This window comes from Ovis canadensis, chromosome 2 (assembly GCF_042477335.2).
Source record: "Ovis canadensis isolate MfBH-ARS-UI-01 breed Bighorn chromosome 2, ARS-UI_OviCan_v2, whole genome shotgun sequence".
In the NCBI taxonomy this organism is placed as follows: domain Eukaryota; kingdom Metazoa; phylum Chordata; class Mammalia; order Artiodactyla; family Bovidae; genus Ovis; species Ovis canadensis.
Window position 1 is genome coordinate 146,104,215 of NC_091246.1, and position 18,729 is coordinate 146,122,943.

General features: G+C 40.6%; 1 protein-coding gene across 3 annotated transcripts in view; it reads right to left on the bottom strand.

The window, feature by feature from the left end:
* CERS6 (ceramide synthase 6) overlaps positions 1–18,729 on the bottom strand; it is a 349,400-nt gene that overhangs the window by 125,763 nt on the left and 204,908 nt on the right. The gene's annotated exons all lie outside the window — the stretch shown is intronic.

Sequence of the window (18,729 nt, forward strand, 5' to 3'; positions counted from 1 at the left end):
AAAGATATCCAAGTCCTAATCCCTAAATCTGTAACTATTACTTTATCTGGGAAAATCAACTTACAGATGCGATCAGGAGAATGATCTTGAGATGGGGAAAGCACCATGGTTTATCTGGATGGAACCTGACTATAATCACAAATATAAGAGGAAGACAGAGAGAGGGATCTGACTATAGAAAAGGAGGAGGCAATATGACAGAAGCAGAGATTGGAGTGATGAGCTTTGAAGAAGAGGAAGGGGCCAGAAGTTAAGGAATACAAGCAACCAATGGGAGCTGACAAGGAAAGTAAATTCTTCCCTCCAGTTTCCAAAAGAAGCAGCTCTGCTGCTACTCTGACTTTTGCCCAGTGAAACTGATTTTGGATTTCTGACCACAGGACTGTAAGAGATTAACTTCGATTTCACTGTTTTAAGCCACTAAGTCTGTTAATTTGTTAGTGAGTATTTAGCTTTTTATGGGTACCATACTATAACACAGCATAAGGTCCCTTATGTTAGGGCCCTTAACACAAGTGAGGTCCCTGGATCAGTGTTGCCATCATCATCATTCGAGTACTTGCTGGAGACGGAAATCCTCAGGCCTCATCCAAATCTAGAATCAGAAGCTCTGCGTTAAGCCTAGCCATCTGTGGCTTAACAAGCCCTCCTGGTGATCCTCAGACATGGTCAAGTTTAAGACCCACTCCTGGAACATTTTTTTTCTTTGAACTTGGTAATTATTCAGATGTCCCACATTTTAACAGGATAAAATAATCTCATATTATAATATTGCTTCACTTATTTGAAATAAATGCTGTAAGGACATCTTAAATACACTGCTGCAAAAATAAACCAAAAAGTCTCAAAATAATGAGAGGCTATTACAAATCTAAAGTCTCTTTTCTCTGTGCTTACAGGTTTGAACCAGCAGCAGGTGGGTATGAATACAATCACTGGCATTAGCTACTAAATCAAATAATTTTTCTTAGCAATCAAAATAGATTTTAAATTAGTGGAATCACAAACCAGTACTTTTTCTCACAATTTCTCTATTATTCAGGAGTCCATTCTGTACTTCTATCAATTTCTTGCCCCAGGATTGCCATATTGAGCACATGAGGATAAAACCTCCAATGTTACATTAAGTGTGATTCTTTTTTTAATTCAAATGTAGTTAAGCAGGAACTTCTTAAAAGAAGAAGAATAGCATTTCTAATCTGATACCTAAAAAGAAGGCACAACTTTTCCACAACATGATGACACAAAAGCTATTCCTTCAGAAAGCCAGACTTCATACTACAAGACCCTGTTTATTCAATGACTGAATTAATGTGTTACATCTGGATAAGAGATGTTCCCATAGTCAAGCAGAATCATAATCTAAACTCTATTTTTAATGTATACATTTTCATCTATAGGACTACAGCAGTTATGCATATAACTTGTAGGACTGTGTTTTTCTTTGCAGTAGCATATTTGGCAATCAGAATTTTGCCAGTCTCTGTTGATCATACTCCACGCTTATGCAGTACAAAGAAATCACCTAGAGGAGGCCACTGTTTGAGAATAAAGGACTGGGGAATAAGGAAGGGAAGTGGGAAACAATTTCCCAGCCTGGGACCTTGTAAATTAGGTCAACCGACCCCAAATCAAATCGTATCCACAGTATTTAGTAATTTCATTTTTTCATGGCCCCTTTTTGATAATTCACATGTAATCAAGATAATTAGCAAAGCACCGCTATCTCAATTTCTTTCCAGCTTCAACCGTTAAAGAAAAAACTGAGGTGAAGGTGACAGGAGCCATTATTAGGAACGAAGTGAGAAGAGATCCTTCCTGCTTCACGCTTCATATCAGCGGTGATGCCTGCACACACAGGTGCGCGTATGCACACCCGTCATGCAGCTATGATGCTCACGTGTGCCCACGCACACAGAGCATTGCAGTCCACCCACTACCTCCATTCGTATTGGAATAGGTAGTTCCAAATAAGATTTTTCTGCTTATGCTGAATACCATGCACCCTATTAAGAATCCATGTTTGGGTATTTTATTAATATATTTACTTTTAACATCCTAAACAAAAACCTGTTATGGAAAGGAAGACACGTCCACAAAGGAGATGCTGACAACTGACCAGAGCGCTATTGCCTAGGAAAACAGACTATGTTTCCTTCCTCTGTGGTTACTAAATGCCTTCCTAGTACCCAAGTCACTGCAGAAACAACTCCTAGAGTCTTACCAGTTAATTAACTTGAGGAAGATGGACCTGACTCTGTCCTAGACAGGAAAGGAAAGTGAAATGCTAATGGTTACACTGCACTCTGCAATCTTCATTGTATCCGGACGACACCGTGTACTGTAAAGGAGAGTGGAGAACACTTTATCTTTCAGTCTGGGGGCCTGAGAATCAGTCTGATGCTCCCTGAATCCATGGTTCACACAACTGTGGTAATGGAATCCCTTAGACATCCTGAAACATCCTTCAGTCAGCAATTAGCAGTGAGACCCTGGGTACCAGTCACCATGGCTTTACTAACTGGGTTACATATACACACACTTCTTAAGACATAAGACAGAAATACTGGAAACCCTCAATCTACTCCTCATAACTAATATTCTAAGGATAGATCTGGTTAGATGTACTACTCACATAAGTGGAAGAGTTTGGCCAGAATTCAAACAACCTGCCAGCTCAGGGGAAAAAAAGGCAATTTTATCTAATTTTACTGCCAACCCTGTATATAAAATTAACAGGAAATAGGGTAACCACAAATAATGAGAATTCTCAACTAATCTCCACGGTTGATTTCAGTCATGAATTTTTCAGCTTTTCCCCAAAATTTTTAAATAAAATTGCTCTGAAATAGCAAAGATCTGTTTAATTGAAAGAAATGTCTAAAAGAAGATGATACTCCAACAGGGAGGATCTGAAAGTAAGCAAGTGGGACTGGGTACCTAGAATAGTCAAATTCGTAGAGTCAGAAAGTACACTGGTAGATGCCAGGGGTGGGGGTTGGGGGGGACAGGGAGTTAGTGTTTAATGGGGACGGAGTTTCAGTTTAGGAAGGTGAAAAATTCGGGAGACGGATAATGGTGAGAGTCGCACACCAATGTGAACAAACTTACCACCACTGAAATGTAGAGTCAAATGTATTTAAAATAGTATGTTTTATATCATGTGACTTTTATCACAATAAAAGAGATTAAAGAAAAAGGAGAGTGAGCAAGTAGGGCAGAGAAGGGTGAAGTGGGACTACAGGGAAAGAACCAGTAGTTTGAGCAATCATGTTGCTTGCAGAGGGTTACAATAGTAATGGAGGAAAAGTAATGTCTGTGTCTCGTTAGGCTCTGTTGGTGAGGATTAAGGATATAATTTCACGGCCATTCATAGCTGGATGAGGCTGGGAAGGTGGATGTAGTTGAAATGACTTTCCACCATTATCTTAGACTTCCCTGCTCCGTTCATTGACCGCTCTGGGGTATGTGGAAGGAGAAGGAGCAGGACCCACAGAGAAGACGTAGGGAAGAGGTAGTGTCATGTGTTAATAAGATGAGCGACTTTGTATCGGGGTCAGGAAGGAGGCAGGATGCCCCTTCCACACAAACACCAGGTTTCTTTACAATAAGGACACAGAAGAACGAAGCCCTCATTAGCTGTAAAATCCAATCTCTTTAAAACAACAATCAAGCCCTTCCCAAATACATTACCAGTATTATTTCCCCAATTTCTCCATCATGTAGTCTCAAACAGACCTTGTTTTGTTTTCCAGTTTTCCCACTCTGTTCTTCTCACCTAAGAATGCTTTCACCAATAGAGTATGTTAACACATATATCGGAGAAGGCAATGGCACCCCACTCCAGTACTCTTGCCTGGAAAATCCATGGACAGAGGAGCCTGGTAGGCTGCAGTCCATGGGGTCACTAAGAGTCAGACACGACTGAGTGACTTCACTTTCACTTTTTACTTTCATGCATTGGAGAAGGAAATGGCAACCCACTCCAGTATTCTTGCCTGGAGAATCCCAGGGACAGAGGAGCCTAATGGGCTGCCGTCTATGGGGTCGCACAGAGTTGGATACAACTAAAGCAACTTAGCAGCAGCAGCAGCAGCAGCAGCAGCAGCAGCAGCAGCAATGCATATATATGGAATTTAGAAAGATGGTAACGATAACCCTGTATGCGAGACAGCAAAAGAGACACAGATGTATAGAACATTCTTTTGGACTCTGTGGGAGAGGGAGAGAATGGGATGATTTGGGAGAATGGCATTGAAACATGTATAATATCATATACAAAACAAATCGCCAGTCGAGGTTCGATGCAGGATACAGGATGCTTGGGGCTGGTGCACTGGGATGACCCAGAGGGATGGTATGGGGAGGGAGGTGGGAGGGGGGCTCGGGATTGGGAACATGTGTACATCCGTGGCAGATTCATGTTGATGTATGGCAAAACCACTACAGTATTGTAAAGTAATTAGCCTCCAATTAAAATAAATAAATTTAAATTAAAAAAAACAATGCTTTCACTAGCCACCCCCCTCCCCCACACTCCGTCAACGACAACCCATTCAGGAGGGCTCAAACTAAATACTGCTTCCCTGCAGTTTTCTTCAATTCCCTCAATTGCACCTCTTTCCCAATGCTCAAGACAGAACCCTATACTTCTATCATTCATCACAGAGTCTCAAAGTGTAAGTATTAATAGAAAAATCTTGACTTTCTACTGTACTATAAGATCCGCACAGGCAAGCATTATTCCTTCCCTCTCCTCTTCCATCTACCACTATGTCTTGGCAGCACAGATGTTTGATAAATGTTAGCTAAGTTGAATTAAATTCCTATGTTATTGATGATCCCAGGGAAGGGAAGAACAACAATAGTATTAGCTCAGGAACTCAGACTGACCTGCTGTTTTATCTGTGATGCTCAGAATAATTGGGCTTCCTTGATAGTTCAGTTTGTAAAGAATCTGCCTGCAATGCAGGAGCTGCTGCTGCTGCTGCTGCTGCTGCTAAGTCGCTTCAGTCGTGCCAATGCAGGAGACCTCGGTTGCATTCCGGAAGATCCCCTGGAGAAAGGAAAGGCTACCCATTCCAGTATTCTTGGGCTTCCCTTGTGGCTCAGCTAGTAAAGAATCCGCCTACAATGCAGGAGACCTGGGTTCGATCCCTAGGTTGGGAAGATCCCCTGGAGAAAGGAAAGGCTACCCATTCCAGTATTCTGGCCTGGAGAATTCCATGGACTGCAGAGTCCATGGGGTCGCAAAGAGTAGGACACAACTGCTTTCACTTAGAATAATCTCTGTCATAGGTAAGAACTCAAAAGACACTGAATTAAAGAATGAACAAATGAAGAGAGATCAGTAACTCCCAACAGTAATAGGCCAGGCTCTTGGAAGAGCCCTTTAAACAACGGTCTTTGCTCCTCAAATGTCTTGTGCCCACATCTGCAGTCAGCACCAGCAGAAGCTGCTTTATATGGAGCTACAGGAGGACCAAACACCATCATTAATTTTTCTCACTGAAGAGTAAGTTACAGTTACAGTGTGCAAATCTAAGTGCACAGAAACACGCTATGTCTCCATATGTATACACCCACATCAACTGTCTACATACATATTCACCTACGTCACCATCACCCAGATTGAGATCTAGAATACTTTCAGCATTCCAGCAGGCTCTCTCCTGCCCTCTCCCATACAACTACCTCTATCACGACAGATTAATTCTGCCTGAAAACAAAAACTTTATTCTTTCCACTGTTCACTGCTTTATAGAAGCCTAAATACCCTGAGGACAAAATGGCCATCTTCCCTGTGCTTTGGAAAAATCATTCCAAGGTGACTGGTAGCACAGACTGTTGTGCAAAAAATCCTAAAATAATGACAGCAATGGCCTCTAGCAGGAGGGCCATTCCCACGTGCATTAAGAATGGGGAAGGGGGCAAAAACAAAACCCTAGGCCGTGTGTCCCACCTTACAGCAAACTGTAGCTGAACCAGTATCCAGATGCTCCTTGAGCCAGTTTCTCAGAGCCACACATGGGGCTCTGGACAGAGCAAGGGCTGGCCACCTCTGCTTCACACCCAGTCCTTGGGTTAAGTACCCCCGACGCCACCTCTCATGGCCAAGATCAAGTCTTCCCTGAAGAGACGAAACTGGCTGCAGAACTAGAACATCTCATTACTTCCCTCCAGAAAGCTTCTTTTTTTATTTTTAAAGCAAAGAACATCTGGTTTGTTTCATTATCGCTGGTGAGGACAATGTTTTATTATGATGACCACTGTATGCGAAAGCCATTAACTCTCAGATTTTACTAAAAAAACAAACCTAAGAAAAAGAAACCCTTTTTGAATTCAGTAAAGAATTTTAAGTGTCAGATGATGCTTCAACTAATGCAAAGTGAACGTGCAGGTACAGATTTTGAAACATGGATCAATATTTCATATCAAATTACCTGAACTCTTCTGAGAGTGACTAGTTTTCTATTCCCCACGGAAACAGGAGACGAATACTAATGCAAGCCAGTTCTCAGGCACTGCTGTCAGCCAAAGGAAGCCTGTGACACTAGCTTTGTTACAGCATATAAATAAGGACCAATGTTTTCATAGTCAACCTGAGCTCTAAACATTTTGAGACGTGTAAGTCTATGCCTTTAGGGCACTATTTAATAATGAAATCATATTTAAATCAGGGTTATTTCAGTAGTCTCTGAACTGTAAGTCAGCTTTTATTTTGAAAGTTTCTACAAAGTTGGTATTTTATTAAGGAAGCTGAAAAGATTAATGGTGTGATCAAGCACCAACTCCACAAACCCTTGTATATATAATTACCTAAGAGCAAGTATCACTCAGTAAGGTAGAAGTCACCACATATACGTGGAAATTCACGTAAGCACATCCTCCTCCCACAAAAATCCATTTCAGCTTCATGAACTCCTGCAAGTCCTGAAATCTTTCTACCGCATGGCCTGGAGAAAGCTCTCGATGTGAATGTCATTCTCTCAAGACAAAGCCTGAACACAAAATGAAAATTTGGGTAAAAGGTTTCTTGATGTTCCTTAGGGAAAGTTAAGCATCACTACTAGAGAAGGAAATGGCAACCCCCTCCAGTACTCTTGCCTGGAAAATCCCATGGACGGAGGAGCCTGGTGGGCTGCAGTCCATGGGGTTGCAAAGAATCGGACACAACTAAGCGACTTCACTTTCACTTTTCATTCTCATGAACTGGAGAAGGAAATGGCAACCCACTCCAGTGTTCTTGCCTGCAGAATCCAGGGATGGGGGAGCCTGGTGGGCTGCAGTTTCTGGGATCGCACAGAGTCGGACACGACTGAAGTGACTTAGCAGTAGCAAGCATTACTACAAACAAAGCTAGTGGAGGTGATGGAATTCCAGTTGAGCTATTTCAAATCTTAAAAGATGGTGCTGTGAAAGTGCTGCACTCAATATGCCAGCAAATTCGGAAAACTCAGCAGTGGCCCACAGAACTGGAAAAGCTCAGTTTTCATTCCAGTTCCAAAGAAAGGCAATGCCAAAGAATGCTCAAACTACCACACAATTGCACTCATCTCACACACTACTAAAGTAATGCTCAAAATTCTCCAAGCCAGGCTTCAGCAATATGTGAACCATGAACTTCCAGATGTTCAAGCTGGTTTTCGAAAAGGCAGAAGAGCCAGAGATCAAATTCCCAACATCCGCTGGATCATCGAAAAAGCAAGAGAGTTCCAGAAAAACATCTATTTCTGCTTTATTGACTATGCCAAAGCCTTTGATTGTATGGATTACAATAAACTGTGGAAAATTCTGAAAGAGATGGGAATACCAGACCACCTGAACTGCCTCCTGAGAAATCTGTATACAGGTCAAGAAGCAGCTGTTAGAACTAGACATGGAACAACAGACTGGTTCCAAATAGGAACAAGAGTGCATCAGGATTGTATATTGTCACCCTACTTATTTAACTTATATGCAGAGTACATCATGAGAAATGCTGGGCTGGATGAAGCACAAGCCGGAATCAAGATTGCCAGGAGAAATATCAATAACCTCAGATATGCAGATGACATCATCCTTATGGCAGAAATTGAAGAACAACTAAAGAGTCTCTTGATGAAAGTAAAAGAGGAGAGTGAAAAAGTTGGCTTAAAGCTCAACATTCAGAAAACGAAGATCATGGCATCGGGTCCCATCACTTCATGGCAAATAGATGGGGAAACAGTGTCAGACTTTATTTTTCTGAGCTCCAAAATCACTTCAGATGGTGACTGCAGCCATGAAATTAAAAGATGCTTACTCCTTGGAAGGAAAGTGAAATGAAGTCACTCAGTTGTGTCCAATTCTTTGTGACCTCATGGACTGCAGCCTACCAGGCTCCTTAGTCTGTGGAATTTTCCGGGCAAGAGTACTGGAGTGGGTTGCCATTTCCTTCTCCAGGGGATCTTCCCAACCCAGGGATTGAACCTGGGTCTCCCGCATTGTAGACAGACGCTTTACCTTCTGAACCACGAGGGTGGAGAGTTATGACCAATGTAGACAGCATATTAAAAAGCAGAGACATTACTTTGCCAACAAAGGTCGATCTAGTCAAGGCTATGGTTTTTCCAGTGGTCATGTATGGATGTGAGAGTTGGACTATAAAGAAAGCTGAGTGCCAAAGAACTGATGCTTTTGAACTGTGGTGTTGGAGAAGACTCTTGAGAGTCCCTTGGACTGCAAGGAGATCCAACCAGTCCATTCTAAAGGAAATCAGTCCTGGGTGTTCATTGGAAGGACTAATGTTGAAGCTGAAACTCTAATACTTTGGCTACCTCATGTGAAGAGCTGACTCATTGGAAAAGACCCTGATGCTGGGAAAGATTGAGGGCAGGCAGAGAAGGGGATGACCGAGGATAAGATGGTTGGATGGTATCACTGACTCAATGGACATGAGTTTGGGTGAACTCCAGGAGTTGGTGATGGACAGGGAGGCCTGGAGTGCTGCAGTTCATGGGATCGCAGAGTTGGACATGACTGAGTGTCTAAACTGAACTGAACTGAATACTTGATCTTAGTCAAAAGGCATCCCAGGTGACTCAGCAGTCAAGAATCCAGATGCCTGCAATGCAGCAGACTCAGGAGACCTAAGTTCAATCCCTGGATTGGGACGATTCCTGTAGAGGAGGAAATGGCAACCCACGCCAGTATTCTTGGGGCTTCCCTGATAGCTCAGTTGGTAAAGAATCCGCCTGCAATGTGGGAGACCTCAGTTCAATCCCTGGTTTGAGAAGATCCCCTGAAGAAGGGAAAGGTTACCCATTCCAGTATTCTGGCATGGAGAATTCCATGGACTGTATGGTGTCACAAAGATTCAAACACAAGTAAGCGACTTTCACTTTAGCCTAAAAGTTGAGAAGTGATGGGGGAAAGTTTAAACAACCTAAATCAAATTTGTCGCCATCTCATTAAATTAAAAGCTATAACCTCAGTGCTGAAGGAATGGTTTTATCATCTGAAGTTTTAATTTATTCTAGGCAATCAACAATTTACATTTCCTGAGCTACAGAAAATACTGAATGTTATCAACTAGCTTCTTACTGTAAATAGTATATAAGTTTTCTAGTCACATCACAGAAAGTATCATAGAAGGAGAGAATAAATTGTATTGTATAATTATTGGGTTGGCCAAAAGTCCATACCACCTTAAGGAAAAACCCAAATGAACCTTTGGCCAACCTAGTACATTATTGGTTAGTATAAAAAGGGACATCTATACAAGTCAGAAAATTAGGAGACAATTTCTGATAAGATCTAAATTACTAAGAATACAGCAAGACACCAATTCTCAGCTTTACCAAAGCGAGTTCATTTGGAAGCAGAAAAATGAAACAAATGCAATGCTTAATTTGGACGTTTTGAATATAATCACTAAATTTAACTCTGTGTTCTGAATATGAATTCAGTTATAAGACAGAGACTCTGCTTTTCCTTAGTCACTGCTCAAGCCTCATCAGCCCAGTAGACCTACTCAGTCAGTAACTAAGCCTGGATACAAGTAGGCTATATAACCAAATATGCTGCTGCTGCTGCTAAGTTGCTTCAGTCGTGTCTGACTCTGTGCGACCCCATAGATGACAGCCCACCAGGCTCCTGTGTCCCTGGGATTCTCCAGGCAAGAATACTGGAGTGGGTTTCCATTTCCTTCTCTAATAGCCAAATAGACCTAGATTTAAATCTCAGCCCTCCCACTGACTTGGACACATTACTGATCCTTTGCTAGCCTTGGTTCCTTCATGTATAAGGATGAGGAGTTACACAGTGCAACACATGCGAAATGAGTAAGAATGTCTGGCCCACAGTGAGTGCTCAGCACAGTGTAACTATCCTTATCATGATTACGATTATGATTAGCGATGCAAAATTTCATTCTGGCTATACACTAAGCCAAGAATGTTTCCAAAGCATTACCCCAAAAAAGGTGGGACTTGCATTGTGAAAGAGGTTTTTAAAGTATTATATGAAATGAAGAATGTATTGTCTAACACAGGTCATGTAAATCTGTTATGGAAAAAGAGCTTAAATCTTACCAGAATCCCACTGAAGACTAAAGAAGCTCATTAGAGAGTCTATGCTACGGAACCCTGTTCAGTGTCATGAGGCAGCCTGGATGGGAGCGGAGTATGAGGGAGAGTGGATACATGCAGACCTATGGCTGAGTCCCTTTGCTGTTCACTTGAAACTATCACAACATTGTTAATTGGCTATGTTGTTGTTGTTCAGTCACCCAGTTGTGTCTGAGTCTTCACTTCAGAAAGAATTCAACCAGCTATACCTCAATACAAAATAAGAAGCTAAGAAAGAAGTCTGTGCTAGGGCCATAGAGAGGCATTCTGGGCAATAAGACCTCAGAGAAGCCCTGAGAGAAAACGCGGGGACTAGGGCAGTCAGGATTAAGTAAACAAGAACAGATGGGGAGTTTTTTAATGAAACTTCCACATGTCTTTGCCATTTAAATGCAACCCAACTTCAAAAAAATTTTTCTCCTTTTTAAAAGTTACAACTGACACAAAAATAAACTCAGAATGAATTAAAGATCTGAATGTAAGACCAGAAACTATAAAACTCCTAGAGGAGAACATAGGCAAAACACTCTCAGACATAAATCACAGCAGGATCCTCTATGATCCACCTCCCAGAATGCTGGAAATAAAAGCAAAAATAAACAAATGGGATCTAATTAAAATTAAAAGCTTCTGCACAACAAAGGAAACTATAAGCAAGGTGAAAAGACAGCCTTCTGAATGGGAGAAAATAATAGCAAATGAAGCAACTGACAAACAACTAATCTCAAAAGTATACAAGCAACTTATGCAGCTCAACTCCAGAAAAATAAACGACCCAATCAAAAAATGGGCCAAAGAACTAAATAGACATTTCTCCAAAGAAGACATACGGATGGCTAACAAACACATGAAAAGATGCTCAACATCACTCATTATTAGAGAAATGCAAATCAAAACCACAATGAGGTACCACTTCACAGCAGTCAGAATGGCTGCAATCCAAAAGTCTGCAAGCAATGAATGCTGGAGAGGGTGTGGAGAAAAGGGAACCCTCCTACACTGTTGGTGGGAATGCAAACTAGTACAGCCACTATGGAGAACAGTGTGGAGATTCCTTAAAAAATTGCAAATAGAATTGCCTTATGACCCAGCAATCCCACTGCTGGGCATACACACTGAGGAAACCAGAATTGAAAGAGACACTTGTACCCCAATGTTCATCGCAGCACTGTTTATAATAGCCAGGACATGGAAGCAACCTAGATGTCCATCAGCAGATGAATGGATAAGAAAGCTGTGATACATATACACAACAGAGTATTACTCAGCCATTAAAAAGAATACATTTGAATCAGTTCTGATGAGATGGATGAAACTGGAGCCGATTATACAGAGTGAAGTAAGCCAGAAAGAAAAACACCAATACAATATACTAACACATATATATGGAATTTAGAAAGATGGTAATGATGACCCTGTATGCAAGACAGCAAAAGAGACACAGATGTGTAGAGTAGACTTTTGGACTCTGAGGGAGAGGGAGAGGGTGGGATGATTTGGGAGAATGGCATTGAAACATGTATACTATCATGTAAGAAATGAATCGCCAGTCTATGTCTGATGCAGGATACAGCATGCTTGGGGCTGGTGCACAGGGATGACCCAGAGGGATATTATGGGGAGGGAGGTGGGAAGGCGGTTCATGTTTGGGATCGCATGGACACCCGTGGTGGATTCATGTCAATGTATGGCAAAACCAATACAGTATTGTAAAGTAAAATAAAGTAAAAATTAAAAAAAAAAAGAAGATCCTATGTGCTACAACTAAGACCAGGTGCAGCTAATTAAATAAATATTAAAAAGAAAAAAAAAGTTACAACTGCAAACACTTTCACAATCCATAATTTCACAAGTCATGCACAATCATTTCTATCCTAATTCCTGTACCTTAAGGTTAACTTTTTAAATAAAAAAGAAAAAGAAAATAGTAAAGATATTTTGAGAAAAATGAACCATCCACAATTCCTCTCTAAAAGAAATCTTGACATTTTTTTACCTATTTCATCCAATTTGCTATATATATATATATATATACATATATATGATTTTAAAAGCAAAATCAATGAGTTTTCAAAGCAATGAGTTTGTTACTTATTTTCATGTAACGTTCTATTTAATGTTTTACTAGCACTACAAATAATGTAGTAATTTTTTGGTCATTATTTTTAAGTTGTTGGATGCTATTTTGCCATTTTGATAACAATTTAAACAATTCTAATATTAAGCATCAAGGTTGTTTTACGTTCTATTCTGGATTTGCTATATAATTTGCATATAAGTGTATGTGTGTATAAATATTTTTAAGTTGTAATAAAACTTTATACATGTATATTTTTTGCTTCCATATAATTCATTCCTCAGGATAAAATTCATAGAAGTTGAATTGCTAAGTCACAGTATATGAACATTCTTATGGTTATTATTCTATATCACCATTTTGCTTTCTAAACAGGTTTGTACCAGCTTGCCATTATGATCAGCTATTTCAAAATCTTCACTGAATTACGGAGTACGAGTTTTTAAATGTTATATATATATATTAAAATAATAAAATAAAAATAATTTAAAATGTTGCATTAGACTACATTACTAATTTTAGAGATGTAGCAATTCAATCCCAGAGAATCTAACTTGTTTAACATTGCAAAACTGATTAATGGCCAGGTCTTCCGGCTCCTTCTTCAGGGTCCTCACTGAAACACACTATCTTCAGTTTCTCTCTGGCTTCAGAATATTCTTCTCAGATAGGATACCAGATATAAGTCAAGGGCAAATGAAAGGTATGAGGGAATCAGAAAATATTCAAGAGGACAGATGTGGGAAGGAGACATGGAAGATACAACAAGGAGAAGCCTTGAAGGGCAATTTCCTCAGGTCATGCCAGACAATTTCCATTCCAGGCAGTACATTTACCTGTTTGCAAGCATCAAAGCAGTCAGGACAAAGGAGTTCACTGGACTAGATGGCAGCGGCAGCACAAGACGGAAAGCTTCATGTTAGAGGATTATAGGAGACAGACATTCACAGCTGCCGAGAGCCCCCTCTAAATCAGTAATAATTAGTGTTATGTCTTACATTTTCAAAGTACTATAGAGTTTCCACAGAACTCCTATATGCAAGCTGAGAAAGCCAAGGCAAGCATCATCTTCCCATTTCACAGATGAGAAAAATGAGGTTTCAGGGAGCAAAGGTACCATTAAGCACAACTGGCAGAGCAGAGACTGAAACTTTAGTCCCATGATGTTCTCCCATAGTGATGTGCCTTCTATTTCCTAGTCAGGTGAATTTACTAATAAAAATTAAAAACATTTCTTGAACTGCTAGATTTTGAAACTTGTTTTCTAAATTTTATTATTATTATTTTTAAACAACCTAGAAATTGTAAACCACAAACTGAGATTCTTTCTTCAGGCAAGTCAACTGATTCTTTTAAAATTGTTTCTTCTTTTCTGAAATGAGAAATTTGAGATAGTTGATCTTTAGGGTCCCTTTCCAATGTCTACCGTATTCCATGTCATTTGATGGGGCATTTTTCTTAAGTAAAACTCCTAATGTCAAGCCTCCTTAAACAAGCGATGTGCTGTAAGCAATTTCAAAATTTTAAAACAATACAAAGAAAACTCTTATTGGACACATATTATAATGACTGGACAATTTTTACTTCCATATCAAAATAGGCAAAAGGATGACACTGTTACTTTCACTTCAGAAAGATTCCAAGAGAAAGAACTAACAAGGAAAAGGGAACACCTTGAAGCATGACACCAGAAGAATATTCTGGCTTTCTTTGTTGACCTTTGAAAAGCACACCCAAGGAATAATGAGAAGTTATGCCGTAATTCAGGCCAGGTTCAGAAAGTTTAAGGGAAATGGGTAAAGTGCTCAGCTGGCCAAGGTACTTTTCAAATGTGAGTTTTCACCCCTGGTTATTCATGAAGTCAATATAATCAGCAGCAATCTGCATAGTTTTAAAATGTAATGAAATAAATTATGGTAAGTTGTCAGAGTGTATCATAGAATGCAGCACAGTGGGAAGTCTGTTTTTTTTCTTTTGCATAAAAGAATGTTCTTTAGTGGTCAGATCCCAGTGAATAACGCCTGTCAAACCTTGATTCTGTTAACATGTGGTATTAGATATGCTCTTAACAAAGTGTATAGTGCATCACCAAAAGCTATTTAGTTTGGATTAGGTAGAGTAAAAGAAAACTTCAAAAATCTTTGTTCTTTGATAGAATTTCTAAAATATAAAAATGAAAAAAACCCAAAGCAGTATTCGAAAATGATAAATGTCACTTTGGACTATGGCAACCCACTCCAGGATCCTTGCCTGGGAAATCCCTTGGACAGAAGAGCGTGGCGCACTGCGGTCCAAAGGTTTGTGAAGAGTCAGACGTGACTGAGCAGGGATAGCAGCAGCCTTTCGAGAACACTCTGTGCTTGTTTCTTTTTCTCATGTTTTACTTATCCCTTAGAGGTAGTCTCACTCCCCCATCTAACCCTCACTCATGATTTCATAAGGTGGACGGTCTTGAGCTGGCTCCAAGGAGCTGGTCCCTTGCTGAGCTCTGAATCTAGGTAAGCACTAGAGGAGGCAGGAAGACTGCTAGATGAAGAAAGAACGGCTTCTTTCTGTTTTGCTTCCTGTTCTCGCCTTCACCCCCAGCCCCACTCTCACCCACCCTCCAGCATTGCATCTGCACCCCAGACAGTGCATCCCAGAGGCTGCAGTTGGTTGCATTCTTCCCTCATTCTCAGAATCAGCCTCCTTGTGGTTTCTGAGACGTAACAGCCGGTCAGCGTTTTCTCAGCAGAAGGCCTGTCCAGCTCCATGGTTCCTTCTTCAAGTGTCCGCATTCTGATAACCTCAACCCCTTCCTATAAGCCTCCATCCTCAGAGCTGTAGCTTCTTCCTGCCATTACTGCCTCCATGAGACCTCAGTGCAGCACTGAGCAAAGTGTTGTGGGCAGACAAGCTCCAGTCCTTGAAATGTTTGTTATTGTTTCATCAGAATGTCAATTAACTACGTTGCTAAGCGCACTGTTCAGTTCTGCCGATTCTTCTTCAGAGATAGACTCTCTCAAGAAAAGAAGCAGTGAGTTGATTTGCATTCAAGTCAAACTCCTTATCTCATGGCAGACTGGTAGCAAACAGCAGATTGATTACTCTGAATAATACCATCTTAGTGACTTGCTCCGGAGAAGGTGATGGCACCCCACTCCAGTACTCTTGCCTGGAAAATCCCATGGACGGAGGAGCCTGGTGGGCTGCAGTCCATGGGGTCGCTAGGAGTCGGACACGACTAAGCGACTTCACTTTCACTTTTCACTTTCATGCATTGGAGAAGGAAATGGCAACCCACTCCAGTATTCTTGTCTGGAGAATCCCAGGGACGGGGGAGCCTGGTGGGCTGCCATCTGTGGGGTCGCACAGAGTCGGACAGACTGAAGCGACTTAGCAGCAGCAGCAGCAGCAGCGACTTGCTCTTGGTTTATAATTCTTAACATTATAGTCACTCCAAGAATCACTCCTGTGGTTTCTGTCTCCTAATGGAGATTCTGACTGATAGAGAGTTAGGTAGAGATATATTTTGAGTAAACTTTATTTTAATTATATATATGCATGTGTATGGGCTTCCCAGGTTATGCTAGTGGTAAAGGACCTGCCTGCCAATGCTGGATACATAAGAAACGCACGTTCGATCCCTGGGTCAGGAAGACCCCCTGGAGTAGGGCATGGTAACCCACTCTAGTATTCTTGCCTGGAGAATCCCCATAGACAGAGTAGCCTGGCGGGCTACAGTCCACAGGGTCACAAAGAGTCAGACATGACTGAAGTGACTTAGCACACACACACGTATGCATGTGTAGAAAACTGTGATATAAAATGTGCCTTATGGTTGTTACTATATTAGCCTAATGGACAGATTACATAGAAAAAAAATTTACCTAAGTCCTGGTTGCAAATGTATCTCAGGGATTCCCTGTGACACTATATTTTTAAAAAATTAGTAAAGGAACTCAAATAAAGTATTTAAGGAACTCTACTCAATATAAACTTCCACCTACAAATGAGAAAAAAAGATAATAATAAGTGAGAGATAACTTCCTCTATTTTCAAAGGTTTGACATATGGTTCCTTTCAAGACCTAGAAAAATGTATTAATTTGTATGAGTACATTGTGTGCTGGGACTTCAGAGTACCTCAACTAATTCTGTGTCTTCTTTTATGAAAGTACTTGTCTCTGCCAATCATATTTATGGAGCAAAGGGTCACTTGTGTCAACAATTACAGGAGCAGACTATTAAAACTATTTAAATAGTTTAGATTCTACTATTTAAATACATCCTGCTAACTCAACAATGACTTCACTTAATAGTTCACTAACGTGTGTGTAAGGTCTATGCCTGTCAGGGTCTACTTCCATCATCAGATTTACTGCTGGCTCTAAAGGCAGCTTGGAGCTAAGAAAGCAAAGACAGCATATAACATCTGCACACCTAAGCATTAGCTCCTCACCATAAATGAGGTACACCCTCTTATCTGTCATCATGAAACTATACAAAACATTTTATTGATTTCCTATGAGTGAACACACACACACACACTTTCTTTGTAGGGTGTCTGAAAATATGGGGCCAATGATTTCATCCTTTATTATAGAAATATCCATAGGGTGGCCACACAATTTATCACCTATACTGGGTCAGTACAAGAGGCAGGTAGGTGCCCAGGACCCTGAGACAATTCATGCGGAAGTCAGCCTGTGTCTTGCTCTGAAAATATGTTCATATATCAACTATAGGAATTATGACACAATGGAGGGGAAATCAACACAGAGTAGGTGATAAAAGGTACAACAGATCAATATTTCTCTTATGCTTCTAAATACCTTGCATATGAAAACTATTTCTAGTCACATAGGGTCTTTTCCCATCATATAGCCTTTCTTCAGAAAAACTAGAATATGTTAAAGTTCTACAAACAGAAACAACAACTACATTAGGTTAAGTTTCCTAGCTTAACCAAAGAAGGAAGTTATCTGAAAATCATGCTGCGGTTAAGGCAGGCTGGTAAAGTGGGGGAAAGTACTAGAACAAGAGATAGCAGTATGTGTTTCACTTCAGATTCAGCCCTTTCATAAGCTCACTGTGTGACCTGTAGAATGCCACCTACCCTTTCTGGATTTCCGCTACCTCAGCTGTGAAATGAAGGAGTTGGACAAGATAGCTTATGATTTCCTTTGCAGTTAGCTCAGTCATATGGATTCCATGTACACTATTCTATCTTGCCTTATGACCAAACTCGAAACCATACAGCTCATCCCAAACTGAGTGCTTCTCAGTATCAAAGGAAGAAACCCCCAGTACAAATTAATCCAACAAGAACAACATCTAGCTCTCTTCATTTGCAAGCATTTATTACATATAGAAGCAGCTGAAATGGTTACAGTTTAAGGAACAACAATTTTTAAGCAAACATTCTATTGAGAAACTCTCTTACTGCCTTCTACTGAGCCACTGAGAAACTAGAGAATGAAAACTACTATCGTTCCATTTGGTTCCATTCGGTCTGTGTAGGGACAGAATGAAGCAGAGCTGTGTCCAAGTTCTTCCTGTTCTGATGACAGATGGCCAGGCTTGCTGAATGAGAGCTTTTAAAAGAGACCGCGTCCTGCAGATCTAGGGAAAAGGGCAAAAAAGTGCTCCTGGCTCTCACCATCTCTCCTTGCTCACCATCATCAACAGAACCTGACATGAATTCCAAGCCTTGACCTCAGTTAGCAACTCAATATTCCCATGATGCCCAGCTCTCCCATGTCAACTGAAATTCCATCCAAAGTTATTTCCTCTTCCAAGGTAGTAAAGTTGGAAGTATAAAAGCTCTATAGCCATTTTTTCTCTCTACAGCTCTATAGCCAATTCTTTCCATCTTCCCCCCAGATAAGTAAACTTAAAAACTGGAAAAGTAGGGCTCCAAAATAAACACTTTCCACCACATTTATTTACCCCAGTTGAGAACGTCTTCATACTTAGCATACAAAGTGAAGTTCATTCTTTTAAATCTATTCAAATGACCTCTGGGCCATGTAGTCTTATTGAGTGAAAAATAAGTGCAGCTGCTAAAGGATAAGAGAATCAG